Below are 8086 nucleotides of genomic sequence, written 5' to 3' on the forward strand. Positions count from 1 at the left end.
GATAGAAACCTGAAGGCCTTGGTAAGGAGTCTGAAGTTCATCTTGAAAATAAAGGAGATGCACTGAGGATGTGAAGCCAGGCAGCACACCCAAGAAAGCCAGTGCATTTTAAAAATTCCCAAATGGGAGACCAGTTGTCCAACCTCCCCAGAATGCATCCCTTACTTCTTTTGAAAACAGTACATTGCCAAGATGATTTGTGGTAAATCATAACTCCCCCACTCTCAATACATGTGACTGGGTCAGGCTGGCCACATCCCTCATTACAAGAGTGAGCTCATGGACTAAAGCTAGCAAATCAGAGAACATGGGATACCTTGGGGCACAGAGATTGGTTTGAATGGATACATGATTCAGATAAAGCCAATGAGATTCAGTACCAGGACTTTTAATAGAACTGTGGGGAAGGGGGAAATCTCTTTTTCTTTGGCTCTACTAGGAGCTGTGTTGCTCTTGCTATGGTAGAAAATGCTTAGGAATGATGCCAACCCTGAGGAAAGCAGGACCAAGGGATGAAGCAAACATGACAGTGTCTCGATGATCTTGTTTGAGTCCCCCTTGATGATCTTGTGGCTTAATCATCAGCCACACCTAAGGATCTCCGAGGTCTGTAGGACAGGATAATGGATTCACTTTGTGAGATGTGAGACGCCCAATGGAGATACTGAGTAGAACATAGATAAAGATATTTGAAAGGTAGATGGATAGATGCATGAATGGATAGACAGATAACACAGAGAGTGGAAAAGGGAGAAAACGGCAGGAAGAGGCTCAAAACAGAAGTCTTGGCAAGAAATAAATACATTGGGATCCATCAGCCACAGATGATAAAAGTAGCCATAGCAATGACGGAGATGGCAGGGCACCTGTGTGGCTCAGTCAGTTAATGGCAGACTTGGTTTCAGCTCAGGTCATGATCTCATGGGGCTTGAGTCCAAGACCAAGCCAAGCATGCCTGGCTCAGCGCTTGGTGGGGACCCTGCTTGAGAATCTCTTCTCTCCCTCTGCCCCACCCACCACTGCTCATACTCTCTCTCTCTAAAAATAAATAAATCTTAAAAAAAAAAAAAAAAGATATCACTGAGATGGCTTTAATGCCAAGAGGTGGGCAGCTCAGGTGGCTCAGCGGTTTAGCGCCGCCTTCAGCCCAGGACATGATCCCGGAGACCCTGGATCCAGTCCCACCTCGGGCTCCCTGCATGGAGCCTGCTTCTCCCTCTGCCTGTGTCTCTGCCTTTCTCTCTCTGTGTGTGTCTCTCATTAATAAATAAATAAAATCTTTAAAAAAAAAAGCCAAGAGGTGAGATGACCTAGGGAGAAAGTGAGAAGATAAGAGGATCTAGGATGAAGGAATTTCAGTAATTAGAAGTGGGGAAGGAGGAGGGACTGACAAAAGAAACCGAGAGGAAATAGCCAAGGTGGTGAGAGGCAAACTGAGACAGTGTGGTGTGACAAGTGAAAAAAAAGGAAAAAAGGGAAAGAGAAAGGAGTTAGTAATCATCCATGTGAGATGATGTGAGACAGGAACCAAAGACTGGGTGTCTACTATATCCCGGAGAAAGACTCCATCAATATTTATAACCAGCAATTTGACAGAGCCAACTTGGAACCCTTTAACTCTGCAAACACATAGAAATCCTAAATCAAAGAGGGGTGCCTTGGGTGGCTCAGTTGGTTGAACGACTAACTCTTGGTTTCCGCTCAGGTTGTGATCTCAGGGTCTTCACTTCAAGCCCCTTGTCAGTTCCCCGCTCAGTGGGGAGTTTGCTTCAGGATTCTCTCTTGCTCTCCCTCTCTCTCTTTGCCCCTCCCTCTCCATGAGCATGCCTATGCTCTCTATCTCTCTCTCAAATAAATAAAATCTTTTAAAATAACCATCAAAAAAACAGTAATAAAGGAGAGCATAACTCCCCACTGCTTAAGTATGAACTATTCATAGGACTTCCTTCCAAAGAGTGGGAAGTAGGGAAGAAGAGAAGACTAGCCACAGTGGTGGCACCTGACAAACACTACTGTAGCCAGGCGACCAAAGTCAACATCAACAGCTGTCAGTCATGTTGATAGTAGGTACCTTTGTTATGATATGGTGAAAGTGACACCTAACCTTTCTGATCTTCCTCCCAAACACCCATACCCCCATTCTAATCATGAGAAAAACATTCAACAAATTCCAGTGGTGAGACATCCTGCCAAATACCTGCATGATACTCCTGACAGCTATCAAGGTCATCAAAAACAAGGAAAGTCTGAGAAACTGTCACAGCCAGGAGGAGCCATTGGAGACATGATGACTAAATGTAATGTGGTATCCTAAAAGGGATTCTGGAACAGAGAAAGGAAATTGGGTAAAAGCTGAGGAAATCTGAATAAACTATGGACTTTAGTTCATAATAATGTATCAATATTGGATTATTAATTTTAGAAAACATACCTGAGGACGTGAATAATAGAGAAAATTGTGTGCAGGAGTATAGGGAACTGTCTAGAGAGTTCTTAATTTTTCCTGAAGTCTAACGCTGCTCAAAAAAAATAGGCTATTAAAAAAAATAGTAATGGAGTAAATACTAAATTCAAAAGAGAGGAGAAACATTTTAGTGCCAGAAGCAAAAATGAAGCCTACAGCTTGAGTGATAGACTCATAGACTATAGCATGGGGCTGAGAGGTGGAAGTGGGAAGGGAGGGAGTTATTGGGCCACAGGTAGTTCCCAGAAACCAAGGGCAGGAGTTTTAACACTCATGCTGTGATAGGAGACTTGGCCATGGGGTTGGTTTAAGGGAAGAGCACAGCATCCAACCAGGAAGAGCTGCAAGACAGAAACCAGGAAAACTCTGCCTATGGACCCAACAAAGCAATGTGGAAAATTTTTCTCCTGGAATTCTGCACATATCAACCCATGTAGCCTCACAAACATCCTTTTAATGTAGGTACACTGTAAAATAGGGATATATATATATATATATATATATATATATATATATATATACTAAGGCAAAAGGAAATTAGGTAAGTTGGCTCAAGATCACCTAACTAAAAAGTGGTAGAACTAGGATTTGAGCCTAAACAATATATTTCCTCATGCCATGATCGTATCACTTTGCTTTACAGTCTTAAACACCAGCAGGGAAATATTCAGATTATTTTCATTTTCCCAATTGCCACAACAGTGCTTGGCATATATAGTTAGTGCCTTATAAATATTAAATAGATGGCTATATGTATGAAATCATCCTCTTTCCATTTTTCCTTGATTATTTCGCACTATATATACATATTTACTGTGTCTGTCCCTAAATATTTTTATAATAAAATTGTAAAATCCAGAGCACCTGGGTGGCTCAGTCAGTTAAGCAGTTGCCTTCAGCTCAGGTCAATGATCCAGGGTCCTGGGATTAAGTCCTGCGAGGTGGGCTCCATACTCAGCAGGGAGTCTGCTTCTGCCTCTGTCTCTCCCCCTGCTTGTGCTCTCTCTCTCTCACATATATAAAGTCTTTTTTAAAAATTGTAAAACCCATATGGATGCTCTTGGATTACCCTAGAATAGTATCTATGGCTACTCAGCTGATTTATTTATTTTATTTTTTTTTAATTTTTATTTATTTATGATAGTCACAGAGAGAGAGAGAGAGGCAGAGACATAGGCAGAGGGAGAAACAGGCTCCATGCACCGGGAGCCTGATGTGGGATTCGATCCTGGGTCTCCAGGATCGTGCCCTGGGCCAAAGGCAGGTGCCAAACCGCTGCGCCACCCAGGGATCCCTACTCAGCTGATTTAAACCAATGCTGGAAATATGTCATACAAGTTGTACTGGGTTTTCTTCACTGCCATCTTTTAAATTCACAAGTGTCTGAAGACTACCCCTAAAATTATAGGCTCACAGAACCAGGATGGAGCCCAGAAGTCATCTTGTCCACACTGGACAAGACTTTGCTTCAGTCTAAATCATGTGGTGTTTCTTTCCTTATTGAACATCTCAATAATTATATTAAAGATCTATAGTATATTAGGTATATGCAAAAATTCAATATTATTTAACAGTTTTTAAAGACTGCATGCTTTTTTTTTTTTAAGATTTATTTATTTATTCATGAGAGACACAGGGAGAAAGGAAGAGACATAGAGGTAGAAACAGGCCCCATGCAGGGAGCCCAAAGTGGGACTCGATCCCGGGACCCGGATCATGCCCTGAGCTGAAGGCAGATGCTCAACCGCTGAGCCACCCAGGCGTCCCAAGACTGCATGCTTTAAGGTCTAAGACTGTGTCTTGGCCTTTCCCCCCCGCCCCATCCCTTGAATATTGCCTGGAATCTGAGAGTCATTCAATACATTTTCATCTGTTTATTCTCATTCCAATCTCTAGGGAGATAAGTTTTCTCTTTCTTCTATGTGACAGGCCTCAAATAAGTACAGATATCCCCACCTGAAATCTTTTTGAGTTAAACATGCCCATTAATATCAATCATTTTTCCTTCAAGAAGGTAGTTTCAAGTTCCTAACTCTTTGCAGAGACTGTACCTGACTCCTAGCTTTGTTTGGTGAATAGTCTTTATTACCTAGGGTTCAAAACCAGGGATTTGATGAGTGTGAGAGCCAACCTCTAAAATGATCCCCACTGAGCCTCACCATCTGGTATTCATGCCTTCTGTGGTCCCCTCCCATGCTGAATAGAGCTGACTGGTATGACCAATAGGATTGGCGAACGTGACAGTAAGTGACTTCTGAGTTCATGTTATGAAAGACATGGTGGTATCCATATTATTCTCTTAAATCACTCATGCTGAAGGGAAGTCAGCTGCCATGTCATGAGGACACTCAAATCCCATGATGGGGAGGTTCACATGGAGAGAAACTGAGGCCCCCTGCCACTCATGTGAATGAAACCATCCTAAAAGCAGATTGTCCAGCCCTAATCAAGCCTTCAGATGACTGCAGCCCCACCTACCATGCTGACTAAAATATTATGAGAGATGCTGTGCCACACACGCAGCTAGGCCCTTACCAATTCCTAACCCACAGAAACTGCCAGAAATAATCAACATATATTTATTCTTCTTTAAGCCACAAAGTTTTGTAGCAATAGATCATTATTACAGCCAAGTCAGAAGAAACAGGGACTTACTTTTCCTTCTTGACACTGGATATCATAAGAAATGGTAGGAAGACAAAAAAAATAGATTGAACAGATTGATCAAACTATTAATTTTGAAGGTTTGGGGGAGATTGTGTGTGTGTGTGTGTGTGTGTGTCCATGTGTAAACATCTCCTTGGTATCTTTTTTAGTTATTTTGCTTTATGCCTCTGTGGCAATGCCATAATGCCATACTTATAAAGACATTCAGTACATAGCTTTTGAAATATTGTACTTTACCTTGAAGGCTTGAGAGGCACAACCAATTCTTGTTCCTAAATGGGAGTGATGATAATCTATTCCACATCCTTTGTGGAACTCTTCTGGGAGCCAATGGCCTTCTTACCAATGTTAAGAGTTTTGTACACTCCTTTGTGTTGTTGTTTTTTTAATTTTTGTACACTTCTTTGAACGTGGTAAAGAGTTGGATTTAGTAGTTAGAGTCAGGCTGGACCTCTTATGTGATTGAGGTTAGCCAGCACCCAACTCCCTGTGGGAATGTGGGAGACAGCCCACCCTCTGTTCTCTCTCACTGCTCACCCCACCCCAACACATACGCACACGCCTTGCTATCATGTGTTTTTCCTCATACTCTAATTTTTTTCTTATAGTATTTTCTCATATGATTTTCTTTCTGAACGTCTGCTTTTTACATTTACACTTCTGAAGTTTCCTTCTTTTCTGGTCATTGGCTACCACGTTTCAACATCTTCTTAAAATGTGAGTTACTTTCATATAGAACTAAATGTTAAAGGTGGAATTCTCTCAAATTAACTTTAGGGCTTCAATATTCAAGGTATTGTGTTGCTCCTGGCAACCTTAAGCACTTAAGAAGTGTGAACAATTTTAGGCTTTGGGAGATCAACTGATAACTGAGTGCAAGATGCATTTAACGATACTAATGTGTCCTTAGAAGATGTAACGAGCTATGAGGTATTCTGAAGGTTCAGAAAATTAAGTGTACCTACCTGCCATGAGAATAACTTGCACCTGGAGGCATGAAATAGTTGTAAGTGAATTTCTTCAGAAATCTTGCTATTATCCTTATTGTTGTAGTTAATTGCACCACGGGAAGACATTCAGATATGAACAGGTAAAAGAATGCAGTCTTTATTCAGAAAAATAAGGGGGAAAGGGAGGCAAAGAGAAGAAACCATCTACAAGTAAAAACAATATTTATATCAGTGTTTACATAGTGCTAAACATCTTACAAAACATTTTTATTTATGTCTCCTCTCACCCTCACAACACTCCAATGAAATAAACAATGGGATATTATTCCCATTCTATAAATTTCAGAGGAAACAGGTTAAATGACTTACTTGAGCTCAAGTGGCTCTTGAGAGGCTGAGATACAATGAAGATCAAAGACTCAGATGCCTGGGTGGCTCAGGGGTTAAGGTGGCTGCCTTTGGCCGAGGGTGTGATCCTGGAGACCCAGGATCGAGTCCCCATCAGGCTCCCTGCTTCTCCCTCTGCCTTCTCTCTGTGTCTCTCATGAACAACAACAACAAAAAAATCAAAGGCTCCTCTTGGTTCTGTGGGTAAGTTTCCACTACCAGGAAGGGTAGATAAATAAGAAGGATAAAAATACAAACTTAATGAGAAAACGAGGCTAACCGTTTTTACACAGCATAATGAGGAACTGCTGAGTGGTTATAAAAGAGCTCATTTACCTCTCCAAACACTTAACATTCCCAGGATGATATTTAAGAAACAGGAAACTAGGTTGACTCAATACTTGTTATCCTCATCTGTGCAGTGGAGCTAATTATAGCTCTCATTGCATGGAGTTGTTGGGAGGATTAAATGAGATAATATATGTTAAGAATGGTAGGTATTCAGTAAGTGTTAGTTGTTGTTATTGATGACAGTGTTATTTCAATCAGGGTGGATAGAATACAAGAATAAAGAGCCGTAGATATGCATTTTCATGCTGCCTTGTAACCAGCCTACCCAAAATTATCTTCCTTGACTTCTCTTATCTAGAGAATGAAGACAATGTTCCTGTCTAGGTGCCTCCTTCACAGAAACAATTCATCATGCTGGATCATGTTCTGAGCATTTATAAAGGCACACAGAAATACAAGAAAATACCGCCACTATTTCTCTCCTGGTTTTTCTCTCTCCTTGCCCTTCTGAGCTAAGTCATACGGCAGGGCAGTGGAAAGGGTTTAGGAGAAGTCATCCATTCAGACCTACACAGATGTTGAGCAACTTAAAAATTCAATGGTCAAAGTGGAAAGAACGGTCAACTTGACTTCATTGTTTTCTGAGATTCAAATGGACAGTTCGTATCATCTGTAAGGTTCGCTGAGGGGCCAATACATGCATCAATCTAAGAAATAGATTATTTTGCACGGATTAGCATAGTGATCAGCCTGTGACAGGTCTGTCGACAAGGAGATCACTTCCACCCAATATCCTTGCGGGGCTGCTGCGGCTGCTGTTCACCTTCGAAATGATCCCACTTTGGCTCGGAGATCTCACTCTGCCTGTGATATGTTAGATACTTGTAACTGCCTTCCCACAGCACCCCTCCTGCCACCTGACCGCGGACCATGAGGAGCTGATGTCTAAAGGCATGTCACCTGAGCAGGTGATCGATCACCCCTGTTGGTATCCCAGAGCAGCCGACCATTCATGATTGGCTAAATCAGGGCCATTCGGATCCGACTATACCCTGTGGCATCAGCATGCTATTTTACCCTGTCCTGCCTGATTTAAGATGCTTTAGGAATGATGTAACTTGGCAAATGAATCCAAAATAAAAAGCTTTGTAGATGATAATCTTAGATCGACTATAAGCGATGCCAATCCACCCATGAATGTAATGTTTCTCACATGCTAATTTTATAATTCGTGCCCAACTAATATAGTGGCTTTTTCAGGTTATTGAAATGAGCTTACAGGACCCTATCATCACACACACGTCAACTGCCATTCTGATAAATGCCA

The sequence above is a fragment of the Canis lupus genome, chromosome 14 (assembly GCF_048164855.1).
Source record: "Canis lupus baileyi chromosome 14, mCanLup2.hap1, whole genome shotgun sequence".
Classification (NCBI taxonomy): domain Eukaryota; kingdom Metazoa; phylum Chordata; class Mammalia; order Carnivora; family Canidae; genus Canis; species Canis lupus.